The 17,691-nt window shown below is 42.9% G+C and overlaps 1 long non-coding RNA gene across 1 annotated transcript; it reads right to left on the bottom strand.

Annotated features, from left to right (window-relative positions):
- Positions 1-295: 295 nt before the first annotated feature.
- Positions 296-4,036, bottom strand: LOC122143137. Its single transcript, XR_006158983.1, has 3 exons — positions 2,773-4,036; positions 1,146-1,171; positions 296-422 (listed from the first exon to the last, which is right to left on the bottom strand). It is a non-coding gene; the product is annotated as an uncharacterized LOC122143137 (long non-coding RNA).
- Between the last annotated feature and the right edge of the window lie 13,655 nt (positions 4,037-17,691).

The following is a 17,691-nucleotide window of genomic DNA, read 5'->3' as shown; positions in this document are numbered from 1 at the left end:
TATGTCGAAATAACGACTTAATAAGTCGAAATAACGACATAATAAGTCGAAATAACGACATAATAAGTCGAAATAACGACTTATTATGTCGAAATAACGAGTTATTATGTCGAAATAACGACTTAATATGTCGAAATAACGAGATAAGTTTCCTTTTTTTTTTCTCCACCATGCGGTTCAGGGCTTCCGTAATATATATATATATATATATATGTATATGTATATATAAACTGCAATAAATCACAATAGAGTCAAGGTGAAGGGAAAGAGGATAATTTTTTTAAAGAAATAGAAAATTACCTCATCTGGAAGTTCAAATGGGCCTAAAAGGGCCTCCAAACTACCCAGAAAGATTTTGAAAGGCCCAATTGTCCCAAGGACATCTTCACTATGAAGTCCTTGGGACTTCAGTGTTTCTAAGTCTGCATGGGTGAAGAAAATAAAAGTCCCAAAATAAGTCACCTTACTTAGGCTAACAGGCACAAATGTAATCCAATCAACTATTACATGTAGCATACAAAAACTACTTTAAAGTAGTGTTGGCAATTAGGCGAATTAGTTTTTTTTCCCCCCGATTTTTATAATCTTTGGCGACTAAAATTCACATTTATCGACTAGCGACTTTTTTGCCGACTTCTGAATGTGTTGGTTCCACATGTTGTTTTGGTGATAACCATCAAAATACACAGTCTAACAGCGCTCTGTTTCAAGTGCTTATCTGTGAGTTAGTGATGTCACACTAGGCTGAAACGGGCAACTAGAGCATATGGGCAAAAGTTTTAGACACATGTACTATGTTGAGGCAAGTCGGGGCCACATATTATACAATTTATAAATAGCCTAGTTGTGTTGAATGCCATGGCAATGATGTTTCATGTTACAGCAGCGCCAGCACTTCTCATTATTTCACTTCTTACAAATTTTTGGTAGGCTACAACCTCATCATGGGCCTATTACATAAAAACAATCTTGCAAGTGCTCGGACCTTGTGTTGTCCATGTGTCTAATCGTTCTAAAAACACCAACTAAAAAAAGTACCGGAATGTGCTCTACCTGGTCGGATGTATGCAAATTATATCATTATGTATGCAGATGATGCCAATGAGTAACATAGATTAGGAAAAAAATAATTTTGAATAACTTACTGTTCATTTGGCTTGGTTAAGTTTCCCTTTACAGGCAAAGACAAAAGACAAAAATTAAAAACATGTATTTCTGCTGAAGCATTAAATTGGATACTTATGAATACCTAAAACTATGATACTTACATCCCTGAGGCAAAACTTAAATGGAGGAAAAGACACTGGCCTCAAACTAATTCTAAGCCAGGGCAGGGTAGCCTGGGATCAGTGCAGACCTGAGACCAGGAGAGATTCACCGTCCTGCCCTCAGACCACTTCTGCCCTAAGACCAGGAGGGATTCACCGTCCTGCCCTAAGACCACTTCTGCCCTGAGACCAGGAGGGATTCACCATCCTGCCCTAAGACCACTTCTGCCCTGAGACCAGAGAAGACAGCTGACTCCCTTTTGTCCAACTATGTTGCCTTGAGAAGAGAAAAATATGACTTCTGCCCTGAGACCAGGAGGGATTCCCCTGCTCTGGGACAAAATTGTGGGAAACAATAGTCTCTGCCCTGGGACCAGATGATACTAACAGTCATGAAGAAAAGCCAAAATCTAGAAATATCTGTCTGCCCTGGAACCAGATGAGACTAAACAGTCATGAAGAAAAGCCAAATTTATAAATTAGACTGACTTCTGCCCTGAGACCAGGAGGGATTCACCTGCCCTGAGACAAAATTGTGGAAAATAATGGTCTCTGCCCTGGGACCAGATGAGACTAAACAGTCATGAAGAAAAGCCAAATTTATAAATTTAACTAAATTTATAAATACAAATTTAAATTTAACATCGAGCATATAAAACAAAAAAAAGCTCATTGGAAAAAATGAAATGTAATATTGTAGTAGTTAAAGGTTTATTTTTAGTTCAGATTAACATTTGAGGGCAGCAATTGTATTCACAATGTCAAAATAAAACCGGCGTAATGTTACTTGAAAGCATTATTGATCCGTTAATAACAGAGAAATGAGAATGTTTCTCACTAACGTTAGATCTTGCAGCGATGTTATTACTTCTGTGGCGAATTCAAATGCTTTCTTTACTGGATCTCTTAGCGCTGTGTAGTGACAGTGTCGCATGATCACGATCGGCTCGCGCTGCACTGGTCCAAACTGATAAACGGTCCTTCAACCACACAATAACGAGCAGTTTCGTTCCACTTGCATTACGTTTGCCATTTGATGTTGGGCAATGTTGTGGTCGCGCCGGCATCTCTTACATTATGAGCGTGCTCATCTGAAAATAACGAAATTTTGGTCGGCAGGAAAAATGGTCCAATGAACCGTTCGGTTTGAAAATGCGCAGCCTACCGAAAACCGAACTGAAAGCCTCGTACCGAACAGTTCAATACGAATATGCGTATCGTTACACCCCTAAAGGTGACGTTTTTCTGAATTATCTTGTTCTTCTACATTTTTGTGATAAGAACCGCTGGCAACAGCCACCATATCTATGACAGCCACTGCAACATTTTAATGCAAGCTACAACACTAGCTTGCTTCTGAAACAGTTGGCTAGCCTATCCTTAAGCTACAAGCTGCACAATTATACTATGATATACTATGATGAAAGCAGGGGGGGTCACACATAGGTGCACATACAATGCTCCATTTTCGAGAATATTACGTTTTTGTTTTTAAAAAACTTACTTTGAAATAATAACCACCAGTTCCTCTTGCCTGCGCACCGCGGAGGGATTTTTTGACGGTTGAGATTGGAAATGGTGGCCCCGCCTCTGCAATTCTCTCCCCTCTTGCGATTGGTTGTCAGATTGAACCAATCACAAACATTTCTGCCCTCAGGACAACTTTGAGTCAAGAAAATTCCCACCTGCTCATTGGAACATGATTCATGTGGTTGAGAAATGTTTGGGGCCATTGTGTGGCTGTGTTGGTTTTCGGAGGGGTCGGGAGGTTGTGCCCATGATCAGATGTAAGGATGAGAGGGGATGCGTGCTTGTGAACTTGGCCTGGCTTGGATGGGTCTTTAGTGGTCAGTGGACGGATGGACCGAGCACAAACAGGTTCAGACCTTAGGTTTGAACCTTGGACGTTTCATTCCCCTAACCATTTGTCTATATAACCTACAGTTAGAAACCCTCAAAATCCACTCAAACCCACTCAAGAACACTAGAAACCACTCAAAACCAAGACCAACCCTACCAAAACCACCCAAAACCTAACCAAACCACTCAAAAAAATCTCGGAAACACTCAAAAACCACTCAAGAACACTCAAAACCAAGACCAACCTGAAAGTATACTGTTGACAAAATACTTTCACCTCGATCTTTCCACCACTCACACAAATTTTTAAAATAACACTTTCTTAGTTTAAAATTATTCCAGAAGGAAATAAAAACATCTCTAAAATTCACATCACTTAACAGGTAGGTGTTAAAATGCCAATATGCACTCTTTGACTCCACATTTCCTATATATACATTACATGGTACTAAACAATGATCAGAAAAACCAGTTGGTGTAATAAAACAACTTTTCACAACATTAAAATGATGCCTAAAACAATAGAACCTGTCCAACCTGGCCAAGGAAATAAAGTTTTCTCTGTTATGTACCCATGTGTATTGTCTTACATTATTATTTAGCTCCCTCCATACATCACACAAACTGTGAGTCTCAATTAATTCATTTAAAACCCGACTTGAAGCAGTATGAGGTTCAATGTGATTTCTGTCTACTCTATAATTCTCTGTAAAATTAAAATCGACTATGTGATTTCAAAAAGACTATGTGGTTTCAAAGCCATCTTCAGTTTGTAGTTCTAATTTCAGTTTGGAAACAAGTTTCTTCAATCTATAGATCTCCTGCACTGTAAACTGTTCCCCTCCTTCACCTCTCATTAGCACTGTCACTGAGTTGATAAACATTCTACGGTCAGCAAAAAAATCTTCAACCTGGACATTTTTCACATGTTTTTCACATGTTTCATCACAAACAATGTCGGTCACCATCTCCTCCTCCATAATAGACTCAACAGTGACAGCAATTTCTTTCTCCCCACTCTCTGAATTTTCCCCCGCAACATCAGTAAACACTGTATTATTTTCTTTCTCTCCTTTCTCTGTATTCCCCCTTGCAACATCAATAAGCATTGTATTGGCTTCTTTCCTCTCACTTTCTGTGTTTCCACCCCACGACATTACCATCATCATCATCATCATCAGTCGCTATTTCTCTATTACTATCACACACTGTTTCCCTACTCGGGCCCGGCTCAGAGTCTAATAATTCATTTTCTCTCTCAGGACATGCACGTCGAACATGCCCCTATTGCCCACAGGAAAAACATTTCATAGTATCAGACGATGCAAATGCGACATAATCAAAGCCATCAACTCTGAATTTAAAAGACACGTTCAGTTCATCCATATCGCTCTTTAAGATCATATGTAATTGCATACAACATGTTTAAGCAAGGGCGACTTACACCCCAGTGGAATTCTTTTCATTTGGGACACAATTTTTCCATGTCTTGACAATTCATTAACCAAGAGCTCATCTTTAATGAAAGGTGGCACATTCAACAGTGTTTTCTTTTTTGCCGGCTGAACCAGCGGCATTACTGGAGTAAAAGTGTCCTTAAGTACTACTCCGCTCTGAACTACACTGTTTACCTTCTCAATTGTATCAAGGAAAATGACAACAACACTGTTCATTCGTGAAGCTGACATAATACTGTCAAAACCAACAACTTCACCAACAGCCAGGCTACAGTCTTCCACAGAGCAGTTCATCATAGGCGCGAGTTTTATCCCATGCCTTCGAGAAAGCTGCTCAAACTTTGTTTGGCATGGACTTGCCATTGCGACCAGCAAAACGCTGGTTAACAGCGTTCCACAACACCAAAACCCCTTCCTTAAACTTTCCTAGCTTTCTTTTCAAACAAAAGTATAAAAAAAATATATATAAGCAGAGACAGTGAAAGAAAATAGAAAAAGAGAGCACACTCACTCATACCGCAGCAGTCTCACTCACACACGCTGACTCCGCCCACTCACTCACAGCATCCGCTCAGAAAGAGAGAGAGAGAGAGATAGTGTGTGTGTGTGTGTGTGTGTGAGTGAGTAAGTGTGTGTGAGTGTGAGTAAGTGAGTGTGTCTGTGTGTGTGTGCAAGTGTGCGTGTGTGTGTGTCTGTGTGTGTGTGTGTGTGTGTGTGTGTGTGTGTGTGAGGTCAACTCCCACTGCTCAGAGGCAGCATCTGGCAGAGACCTGCTGCAGTATTCGTTTGAACTTGGAGCCCTTTCAAATATCTAACTCATTAAAAGCTGCTTATATAATCAGAGTCTTCCAGGTAGCGTCTCATAGCAGCTGTGTGAGGAGAGCAGATGTGATCTGACGCTCCACTGCCGGACACTGAGTGACAATTGTGTCGGTCTTAAGTTGACTCAGCTTGTGGAGGCACCCTATGCCTTTTCATAGGAGCTTGTTTGAAATAAGATATAATTTTCTAATAATTTATAATAATGATACAAATGATGGTAGTTGTAAATCGTTTAGTTGATGTGCATTTGGCAGCAATTAAATGTCAAGTGTTCTGGGTGTGGTGTTATTTGGAGGTTGTCTGCCATGCTTCTCTGCAGATCCTCTCAAGCTGTCAGAGTGAATGGGTACCGTCAGTGGTCTGCCATTTCCAGGTCTCTCCAGTGATATTTGACTGGTTTGGCTCTGGCTGGGCCACTCAAGATCATTCACAGTCTTCAATGTCCTGTTGGAAGGTGAACCTCTGGGGCCGTCTGAGGTCCTGAGCATTCTTGAGCAGGATTTTATTAGAGATAGCGCTGTAATTTTCTGATTTCAACTTTCGTTCTACCCTGAGCAGTCCTTCAGTCCGTGCCCCTGTAAAACACACCAACAGCATGATGATTATGATGATGCCACCAGCGCCATGCTTCTCCGATAGTACAGGTTCATTTTTTTGTTTTGTTTTTACGTGTCTTCATTGAGGACAGGGCCGGCGCAAGCTCAAATGCTGCTCTAGGCAGAGCACGATCGTGCCACCCCCACCTCACACTCACAATTAGGTCCTTAAGATGCATGTAAACAAATTAATATTTTCTTTATCTATAAAATTACACTAAAATAAATACGTGCAAGCATGTTTTCAGATTTTTTTTTTTCATTCTGCAACGTGAAAAAAGTACACAATGCAACAGCTGCATATAATTTCTGTTTTATAATAGATAGTGTACAGAATAAAACTAAACATATGCACACAACTTTTTAGCTCATAAGTACTGGAGGTTTCAGTTTTTTTTTTTTTTGACTGATACACACAAACAAACATTCACACAACTAATAGCCTACATTTCAGAAGCGTACGCATCGATCTTTTGCAGCGGCAAACGCTTTGATTACGTCTTTGAGTTTAACTTTTTCAGCAAGTTCGTGCTCAATTTCAATCGTTGCTAGTCCATTAAGTCTGTCTTGTGTCATTGTACTTCAGAGATAATTTTTAATCAGTTTAAGCTTTGAGAAACTGCGTTCTCCAGAGCTCACAGTGACGGGGAGAGTGAGAAGCACTCTCAATGCTACAAAAACATTTGGAAAAATTGATTCCATCCCTTTTTCACAGATGAATTTAAGCGCATCCAGTGGTTTAGATCCAGCAACCAGGTGTCTGCCCAAAGCAGTCAGCTCTTCAAACAATTCATGCCCATCAACATCCCGCGAGTCTCCATGAGTCAGGGCCTTTTCCAGTTTTAAGCAATCCTGAAGAACTATTGTATTCTCCTTTTCTTTGAGAGATGCGATGTCATATAAAAATCCAAATACGCGCCACTGGTCTCGAAGCAGCGAAAAGCGCTCTTCCACGGAATGGATGGCACAGTTGAGCACTTAGTTAAAGAAGCCCACCCTGTAGTTTTTTTTTGTGTCCATGACAGGTGTCTCATCTTCTTCATAAGGAAACATTTCTTTCTTTTTCATTGTCGCTCTGCACTTTATGAAGGGAAGACGGCCTCTGTTTCCAACTCATCAGCTAATTGTCTTGCGCTGGACAGCACTCTGCCAAAATTACTGTCTGTGCAGTATTCCACAAGGAATTGCTTTGTCGCGTTCAGCTGTTCTGTTGCATGTGGAATGTCAATGTTCATTATCTGCAGTATCTTGCTGGTAATATTTATTTCATATAAAATGTCATACTATGTAATGATACTGCACAGGAATCGATACGTTTTAATTTTGGTCGCAATGCCTCTCGCTTCACATCTGGCTCAGACACCACAAGCGCCTGTCAGGACATCATCCTCTGCTATTGATCTAACATCTCCTAAATGGTGACGGATAGGTTTGAGTGCTTCAATCCTGCTTTCCCATCTAGTATTGCTGAGAGGCTTAACTGTAAGGCCACTGTCACCTATGTGCCATTTTAAGTGGAAGCGGCAAAAAAGTTGTAGACCTCCTGTATCACTGTAAACTAAGTTAAGAGAGTGAACACTGCACGGGACATAGAATGCCCTTGGATTTATGTCCTGCACTCTCTTTTGGACACCACTGTGTTTCCCCCACATATTTGATCCGTTGTCGTATCCTTGACCTCTCATATCCATTATGTCAATCCCTAGATCGCCAAGTTTCTTAACCACAACATCTGTCATGCCAGCACCGGTGGAATCCATTAAATGCGCGAATTCTAAGAAATGCTCCTTAACCCTCACACAACTTTCCAGTGCTGTCACAAAGCGCACAACAACTGTCATCTGTTCCGTTCTACTCGCGTCAGGTGTGCAGTCTAAGATTAACGAAAAGTATTTGGCTGATTTAAGCATTTTGAGAATTTCCTGCTGAATCTGAGATGCAAGCATTCCTATGATTTCATTTTGAATCTCTTTGCCCAAATAATGAACATGAGTTTCCTTAGACTGTATTCTTCTGATGTGCTCTGCCATAACACTATCAAACAGTCCAATCGTCTCTACAAGTTTCAAGAAATTTCCGTTGTTATGTTCATATAAATGATCTGTGCTGCCATGGAATGCCATGTTTTGCATCGCCGTTACTCTCACAATGCTCACCAAATGTTCCAACACCTGCTGCCAGTGTAATGTTTCGCATAATATTTTACACTGATTTTGCGGATCAATTGTGTTTTGAGTGGCCAACCTTGTGTCCAGCTCTTTCCATTTATGGAAACACTCCAGATGTTCACTTGACTTCTCGTGTGAATTCAGTATGCTGGAGAGATTTTTCCAGTCTTTAACACTGTCTTTAGCCAGAGCAGACTTTCTCTCGCTTTCACAAAAAAGTTTACAACAAAAGCAAAACGTTGCGTCCTTGCTAATCGAATAAACCAGCCATGGTCTGTCCAGTTTCATCCCGTTAGCTAATGTGCGACTGTAATGAGCCTCTGAAAATCTCCTGTTCCAACTGTCTTTTGGGAAAATAATTCCTTTGGTTTGATGTGGCCCTCCCTGTACCAAAGTGTCTTTAAGTCCAGAATTTATTACTGCTGGCCATTTGCCGGGATTGTGACATATTTCCTCATCTTCTGAGGGTAATATTTCTCCCTGCTGTTCCGTCTGTCCCTCATCAGACGAGCTAGTTATGGCTAAGCTGTCTGCCTCCTCCAGCACATTACTAGCAACGTCCACACCTTCGCTGTCATTAGCATGGTCGCTGCTGATTTTTACTATGCTGTCCTCTTGACTTCCAGAGGCGCTGAATTTCAAAAAGGAGCCTCTTTGTTTCTCCAGTGCTTGCTCTTTTAAAAGCCGTCGTCTTTTGTACTCATGACCAGATAATTGTATTTTTGAATATACATAAAAGTATTTAGCACGCATATACTAATTGATGCCGCTGGGGAAAGGGCGCGCCCGGGAGGGAATTTTTATTCTAAATTTAAAGTTAATTTAAATTTATACTTATGGAGTGGGGAAAAAATGCTGTCGATATAAGTGTGATAATTGTAACCTAATGTAAAACAAACAAATAAATTAATAATTTCTATCTCTATCTCTCTCTCTCTCTCTCTCTCTCTCTCTCTCTCTCTCTCTCTCTTGCTTTCGCTCTCTTGCCTTCTCTCTCTCTTGCCGCCCTGGCTGAGCTGCCTCCCTAGGCGGCTGCCTAGTTCGCCTATAGGCACGCACCGGCCCTGATTGTGGAGAGGATTGAGCTCTCTTACCACAGATGTGCCAGAACTCTTCTGAGTCCGACCGAAGGTCCTCTTTCTATGGCTTCTGCTGCAGCTGCAGTCCTTCTGGGGACCCACAGCTTTCTCCTTATTCAAAATCCCATGCAAACAGCATTCAATGAATAAACATTTAATAAACAAAAAATGAACACATTGTATCTATATTATTGCTGCTGTCACGGAACGCTCGACAACGCCTCCTCCTGGTTTCACCAGATCCCTCTCTCCTGCGTATTAGGACTGCTTTTCCTATTACCCACCTCTGCTCATTATCTCCTGATTAATCTCCTTATCATTGCATGATTATCACCTGTGTACCCTCAGCTCCCCTTTATCTGGACTGCTCTGCTGATCGTTCATTTGTGAAGTCTTGATTTACCCAAACTCTGCCTCTAGCTTGTTTCTCGTGTTTGTTCTTGTGATTCTGACTTGGACTCTGATCTTGTTTGTGAACCTAAGCCGCCAGCCCTTTGACCCATGCCTGTTTGAGTTACGATTCTTGGATTGCCCTTTCCTGTATGCTGTTTTGAGTAATTTATACTGGCCTTGCCTAGTCTCCTTGAGTTCTATGACTGTCTATCTCTGCTGGCTTACCTGTGTTAATAAAATACTGCAGATGGATCCGACCGCCTCAGCCTCTTCGTCACAGAAGACTTCACCAAAACAGGATCCAGCAGATTTCCATCGACTGGCCTCTGAGGTATCCTCTCAAGCTAATGTACTGGCCACCCATCAGCAACAGCTGGTCAAATTAACAGCTCTCACCGAGGAGCTCGTGAGATCTGTCCGAGCCCTATCCTCGACAAGCACGGCTGAGAATCAAGCTCCGAGTCCAGCTGCACCTGCTCCCGTTCCACCTGCCGTGAGTAACAATTCAAACCAGCCTAAATTATCCCTTCCCGAGAAATTTGATGGCTCACCTTCTGCCTGTAAGGGATTTTTTGTTGCAGTGCAGCTTGTATTTTGACCAGCAGACACAGTCCTACTCCACTGATGAGAGCCGCGTTTCCTTCATATGCTCCCTACTCACCGGCCGAGCTCTGGAATGGGCTACTGCACTCTGGTATGGAGGTCAGCTCTCTTTCCCCTCTTATGATGAGTTTTTTTAACCCAATTTAGAGAGGTGTTTGAACATTCAGCGGGAGGAAAGGATCCAGGAGAACTACTGCTCACGTTACGCCAGGGTAATTCTACCAAAGCGGACTACACACTATCTTTTCGGACCCTCGCAGCTCAAGCTAGATGGGAGGAGGAACCGCTTAAACTCCTGTATCGCAACGGACTCAACTTGGACCTCCAGGGAGAGCTGGTGTGCCGCGACGACGGTAAATCCTTGAATCAAATTATGGAGCTCGCCATCCGCCTCGACAACTTGATTCGCTCCCGACGCACACCTCTCAGGTCCACTTTCTTTGAGTGTGCTTCCCCCAGCACGGAGTCGGAGCCCATGCAGATTGGTTACACACGCCTCTCTACGGCGGAGCGGGAGGCGGGACATCTGAGAGCTACCTGTCCGGTTAATCCAGCGCTCAAGAATTCTGCTGCGGTGAGTTCTAATCACTCTTCTAAATTATTCTCTGTGGATAGTTCTTTGAAGTTTAGCGGACAAACTTTAAACGTAAAAGCCTTGATTGATTCTGGAGCTGCTGGAAATTTTATCGACCTTGCATTTGCCAAAACTCATCATGTTTCTCTCCTCGCATGTGAGTCTGGTGTGACCGTGGAAGCACTGGATGGACGCCCCCTGGGGTCTGGAGAGGTGCAATACACCACGCAACCCCTCACGCTCAGCTTCGGGACACAGCATTCTGAAACTATCCAATTCTTCACGATTCACTCGCCTGGGCATCCAATAATCTTGGGGCTTCCATGGCTAGAGAGACATAACCCCCAGATTTCCTGGTCAGATGGGAGAATATCCCGGTGGTCCACATTCTGTCAGATCAACTGCATGGCTGCTGTCCCAGGTACTGAACTACACAGCGCTTCCCTCAAGGGAGTGGATTTTCAGAGAATTCCCCCCGAATACCACGATCTAGCTCTGGCTTTCAGTGAAACCAAAGCCTCTCATCTTCCGGCTCACCGTGCTGGCGACTGTGCCATTGAGCTTTCGCCTGTGGCTGTACCTCCACGCGGAAGAGTTTACCCGCTGTCACAACCTGAAACAGAAGCCATGAGGGCGTACATTGACGAACAGCTGGCTAAAGGTTTCATTACTACCTCTACATCTCCGGCTTCCGCCGGATTCTTTTTCGTTAAGAAGAAAGATGGGGGTCTTCGGCCGTGCATCGACTATCGTGGTCTTAATGAAGTGACAGTGAAGTACCGCTATCCTCTCCCGTTAGTCCCAGCAGCCCTGGAGATGCTCCGTACTGCCCGCTACTTTACCAAGCTGGACTTAAGGAACGCATACAACCTGATTCGCATACGGAGTGGTGACGAGTGGAAAACTGCGTTTTCTACTACATCCGGGCACTACGAATATCGGGTAACGCCTTTCGGCCTGTCAAACAGTCCTTCCGTTTTTCAAGCCTTTGTAAATGAAATTTTCCGGGACATGTTACATCAGAGAGATTCTGATTCCCTTGAGGAGCATGTCCAAGATGTTCGTGCGGTCCTCAAGCGCCTGATTGATAACCAGCTCTATGCCAAGCTCCCCAAGTGCGAGTTCCACCAGACACGTATCTCCTTTCTGGGTTATATTATCAGTGCGGACGGAGTTCTGATGGATGACAGCAAGGTCAAAGCCGTGGTGAAGTGGCCACAACCTTCCTCTGTTAAGGAGCTGCAACGCTTTTTGGGCTTCGCCAACTTTTACCGCAGATTCATCCGCAACTTCAGTGTAATTGCATCTCCCCTCACATCTCTGCTTCGAGGAGGGGGTAAATATTTTAAGTGGACAACGGATTGTGCTGCGGCCTTTGCTCAGCTCAAGGAGAAATTCACTTCTGCTCCTATTCTCCATCACCCGGATCCTGAGAGGGAGTTTATCATTGAATTGGATGCATCTAACACAGGAGTGGGGGCTGTGCTGTCTCAGCGGTATGGTAACCCTGCGAAAATGTTCCCGTGTACCTTCTACTCTCGCAAGCTCAACTCTGCAGAACGCAATTATGACGTGGGTGATCGCGAACTCCTGGCCATGAAGACCACCTTTGAGGAGTGGAGGCACTGGCTGGAGGGAGCTCGTCAGCCTTTTACAGTGCTCACTGATCATAGGAATCTGGAGTACATCAGGTCAGCTAAGCGTCTGAATGCTCGCCAGGCTCGCTGGTCTCTGTTGTTTTCAAGATTCGATTTTAAGATCACCTACAGGCCGGGCTCTCAGAACGGCAAAGCGGACGCCCTGTCCCGACAGTTTGACGGTCCCAGTGAAGAATCTAAGCCTGAACCCATTATTCCCCCTGCACTAATCGTGGCTCCTGTCCAGTGGGACATAATCTCTGAGATCAGGGCGTCTCTAAGTAATCATCCCGCTCCGCCAGAATGTCCCGCTGACCGTCTCTTTGTTCCATCCGGGCTCCGCCACCGTGTGCTTCAGTGGGTTCACTGCACCCCTAGCGCAGGTCATCCTGGTATCGCGGCCACCATACAGTTGGTTTCTAATCGCTTTTGGTGGGCTTCACTCCAGTCTGATGTCATAAAGTTTATTCATCAATGCTCCGTTTGTAACACTGTGAAATCCTCCCATCTCAAACCCGCTTGATTATTACAACCTCTGCCAGTACCACAGCATCCCTGGTCGCACATCGCAGTGGATTTTGTTACGGATCTGCCTCCATCTCAGGGGTTTATGACCATCCTCTCCATGGTGGACCGCTTCTCTAAGTCCTGCCGTTTTATACCCCTGACTGGCCTGCCCACGGCCTTACAGACAGCCGAGGCTCTTCTCAACCAAGTGTTCCGTCTCTTTGGTCTGCCCGAAGACATTGTCACTGACCGCGGGCCCCAGTTTACCTCCTGTGTCTGGAGAGAGTTGTGTTCCAAACTCAATATCAATGTCAGTTTAACTTCTGGTTACCATCCCCAGGCCAATGGGCAGGCTGAACGTCTAAACCAGGATTTGATTTGATTTCTAAGAACTTACTGCCACCAGAATCAGCAGGACTGGAGTCGCTTTCTGGCCTGGGCGGAGTATGCTCAGAATTCCCTGTTAAAGCCTGCCACTGGTCTAACGCCTTTTCAATGTGTTTTAGGTTTCCAGCCTCCCCTCTTCCCATGGGCCGGGGAGCCATCCGACCTCCCAGCAGTAGATGCATGGCTCCGGCGCAGCGAGGCAACCTGGGATGCTGCTCACGTTCACTTGCAGCGCGCCATTCGCCGTTACCGGCATCAGGCAGATCGGAGGAGGCATGGGGGTCCCAGGTACCGACCCGGCCAGTGGGTGTGGCTCTCTGCACGAAATCTCCGTCTCAAGCTCCCGAGCAGGAAACTATCTCCTCGTTTCGTTGGGCCATTTAAGATTCTGCGTCAGATAACACAAGTTTCTTTTCGTTTGGCACTCCCTGCTCACTACAAGATCTCACCCACATTTCATGTGTTCCTTTTCAGACCTGCTGTCGCCCCCAGGAGAGAGAGGAGCCGGGAGGAGGTCGCTCCTGTGCAGACTCCCCCCATTGAGGTGGATGGCGCGGAGGCTTTCCGGGTGCGAGAGGTCCTGGGCTCCAGACGTCACGGTGGGGCGTTGCAGTACCTTATCGACTGGGAGGGGTACGGTCCCGAGGAGCGTTCCTGGGTCAGGTCTCAGGACATCCTGGATCCCACATTAACTGCTGCTTTTCACCGAGACCACCCAGATTGACCTGCTCCAAGACCCCGTGGTAGACCCCGCCGTCGCCCAGGTCCTCACTTCCAGAGCCGCTCGCAGGTGGGGGGCTCTGTCACGGAACGCTCGACAACGCCTCCTCCTGGTTTCACCAGATCCCTCTCTCCTGCGTATTAGGACTGCTTTTCCCATTATCCACCTCTGCTCATTATCTCCTGATTAAACTCCTTATCATTGCATGATTATCACATGTGTACCCTCAGCTCCCCTTTATCTGGACTGCTCTGCTGATCGTCCATTTGTGAAGTCTTGATTTACCCAAACTCTGCCTCTTGCTTGTTTCTCGTGTTTGTTCTTGTGATTCTGACTTGGACTCTGATCTTGTTTGTGAACCTAAGCCGCCAGCCCTTTGACCCATGCCTGTTTGAGTTACGATTCTTGGATTGCCCTTTCCTGTGTGCTGTTTTGAGTAATTTATACTGGCCTTGCCTAGTCTCCTTGAGTTCTATGACTGTCTATCTCTGCTGGCTTACCTGTGTTAATAAAATAATGCAGATGGATCCGACCGCCTCAGCCTCTTCGTCACAGCTGCCAATCAATTGAAAAAATTAACTAATTAATCTCACATTTTTCTGTAATTAATTTATTCTGAAAATGATCTGAAATTATTCTGTCAACATAAAGACAGTATATTTTTTAATATTTGTTTAATGGAATCTTTTATTTAAACCTAAGGCCAGTGTCACTGATACCAATACTACTGATGTCTCTATAAAATTGTTTCTCCTAATATTTAACCATTGACTGTAGCCATTCAACATTACAGTATAATTGAGAGCTATCCATTCTAACATTTATTAGATTTAAAAAAAAAAAAAAATTTAAGTGAACTTAAAAAATCTTCACATGAACCCATTATAATAAATGTCATATTTACTGTGCTCTTCAGCAAGAAGGAAATATACAGAAATGGAATAAAGTTATCAAACACTAAATTCTGAATTAAATATAGATTAATCTTTAAAGCTATCTTTTTAGCTGCATCAAATATTTTTAACACCATTAAACTGAAAACATAATCGCCTGCATTAATGTGCTAATTTTGAAAACACTAATCTATATATTTTTATATTTAAAAGTGAATTTACAGGTTATTGCAGCTTACAGGCTTAACTGCACATGCCATCAGATAATTTTTAAAAACAATATTCAAAATACTGGAACCCAAAACCATTAAATGTAATTCACATGTAATGATGTCTCCTGTGCTTGGCTGTCTGAAGGTCATCTGAGAGGTCGACAGGAAGCAGGAGCATATTGTCATGGCAACAAGCTGATTTGCTTAAAGACATTCTAGAATGGAAGTGACGAATGAAATTACTGTTGAAGAAAGAGCGTCCTGTCATTAAGAAACACAAGACACCAGCTAGACACATACTGATGCTTCAACAGCTGATGGATGTTTGTAGTAAACTGAGAGGACACTGCACTCATTGTGATTCCAAAATTACATTAAAAGCAACATTACTGAATTATACTGAGTAACTCTGAAATATACAACACGTTAACTGTTCATAATTGTGCCACATCTCACTATTTCACAGTATCCAGAGCAAATTAAAAGCTGAAATGTGTTCTTTTAAAGATGCATCTGAAGAAAGTCTATAAGATATGGTGTTCAATGCCAAAACTCCTTTCATTTCCAGTAACCAACTGAGAGCCTTTCGCTGACAAGATAAAATTAGATTTTTTACTATTCTGAAAATATGCAAGCAAATAACAGTCATCAAGGCTAGTTTTCTGTTAACAGTATTTACATTCATGCATAATTTATATACAACTTTATACATATAATACATTTTGACTGCCTGCTGACAATATATTTAGCACTCTTCACAGGGCAAAAGAAAATTTCATATTTCTCATTGCACTTTTTAAGAAAAGCAGTTGCACAGACACAAGAAAAACAAACCAACAGATCCAAGTCATGCTGTCTGGCACACCAGCAAGGTCAAGAACATCAGTAATTATCTTAATTATGACCTTCCTGGATTATGGGTCATCATAAATCCTCCCACCCTTATAAGTGCATCAAACTCGCCTGCTGCTTAACCCAAACCTAACATGTGATCAAAACACAGCACAGTGCTTTCAGTGTTCGGATGTCTGCTCTGCCTTCAATTACTATCATTTAGTTGCACATTTAGTGTTCTAACCTTGAGGAGATAACAGACTGGAAATATATCATGCACTGAAGAACCTTGTGTCATGTGCATCAAATCATGCATTGACTTTACACACCCGAGTTTCAGATATTACATTTCAGCAATTTCCAGTTCAAGTTGCATAAATCATTGTGTAAAATAAGTTTAAAAAGACATGACAAATGTAAACATAAAATGAATGAAATCTGTTTGATTCAGACATCTGTCATGAACTGGGTTTGTGTGATTTATAGCATGCAAATGTCAGTGATGCAGGTCAACACAGCAGCCCCTTTGCTTCACATTGCATCCTGAGGGGCTCTGGATCGCTTTACATTATTCCGACCTCATTGACTTTATGATTAGCTGAAAATATTTCCTTTGGGTTTCACATGCTCCTCGTGCCCACCGCAGTAGTGTTGGTCTTTTTGAAAGAGCTCATGGCATCTTCTCCACAGTTTGTATCATTCTTCTCCTTCCTCATCGGTTTCCTGCACACAACAATAAAAACAAGAAAACATTCTCAGGATTTGTCACCCATGAAAATATGGTCATAAAGATAAGACATAAGAGAAAACACAGTCATTTTGTCAATGTTTTTCATGCTGAACATTCTGTCCTGCTCATAAATCATCTCTGTGCCCCTGGCTGTAATCTGAGTTATCTTCAGCAGTTAGTGTAAGACAGTGTTATTCTGCATGGTCTATTTATATCCTCCCGCTTTCACTGCATCTCTGGTCATTGTATTTGTCCAGCGAGCCTACAGCGTGTGCAATGCAGGACTGGACTGAATACAGTGGCGGAGTCTTTGTTGTGAACACAACTGTACAGATGCTCCCTGAGGGGTGCATTAGAAGCCATCAGCAGAGAGTCCTTCACGGAGACACATCGAAAGCAGTGCCAGCAGATTACATGAACATCAAGCAAAACATTACATAAATGCTAGAACGGTTTCATTGGATAAAATATACTTTCCTTGAGCTATTGCTAATTAAACATCAGCTGTGGGATAGAACAGCGGGGATCCACTTTAAATGAGAAAACTGCAATACCTGGCATGAAATGCTATTTCATCTATTTAAACAGTGCTGGATCATTCTTTTATAATTACTGCAGCTCTCAAAATCTTAATGGAATAGTTCATCCAAAAATGAAAATTTTCTTTTTTAATTCACTCTCAGACCATCCAAGATGTAGATGGTATTCTTCAGTTGAACAGTTCTTTTGTACAATTTGTTTCAATGAAATGGTTCAAATAACTGATTCACCAGATTGTTTACATAATCACACAATGATGTAACATATACACGTGGATGTTTCACATGTCTAAAGTATAAAAAAAGGAATAAACTAGTCTTTATCAGCTCACCTTTTTGCATAATCCATGAGAAACCAAAACAATTCATTTGTTCCCTTCGGTAAAGATCTCAGTTCACACGTTCAAATCA

Source organism: Cyprinus carpio, unplaced genomic scaffold (genome assembly GCF_018340385.1).
Source record: "Cyprinus carpio isolate SPL01 unplaced genomic scaffold, ASM1834038v1 S000000895, whole genome shotgun sequence".
NCBI lineage: Eukaryota > Metazoa > Chordata > Actinopteri > Cypriniformes > Cyprinidae > Cyprinus > Cyprinus carpio.
The sequence above is the reverse complement of the archived record's forward strand: the minus strand, read 5'-3'. Positions and strand labels throughout refer to the sequence as shown.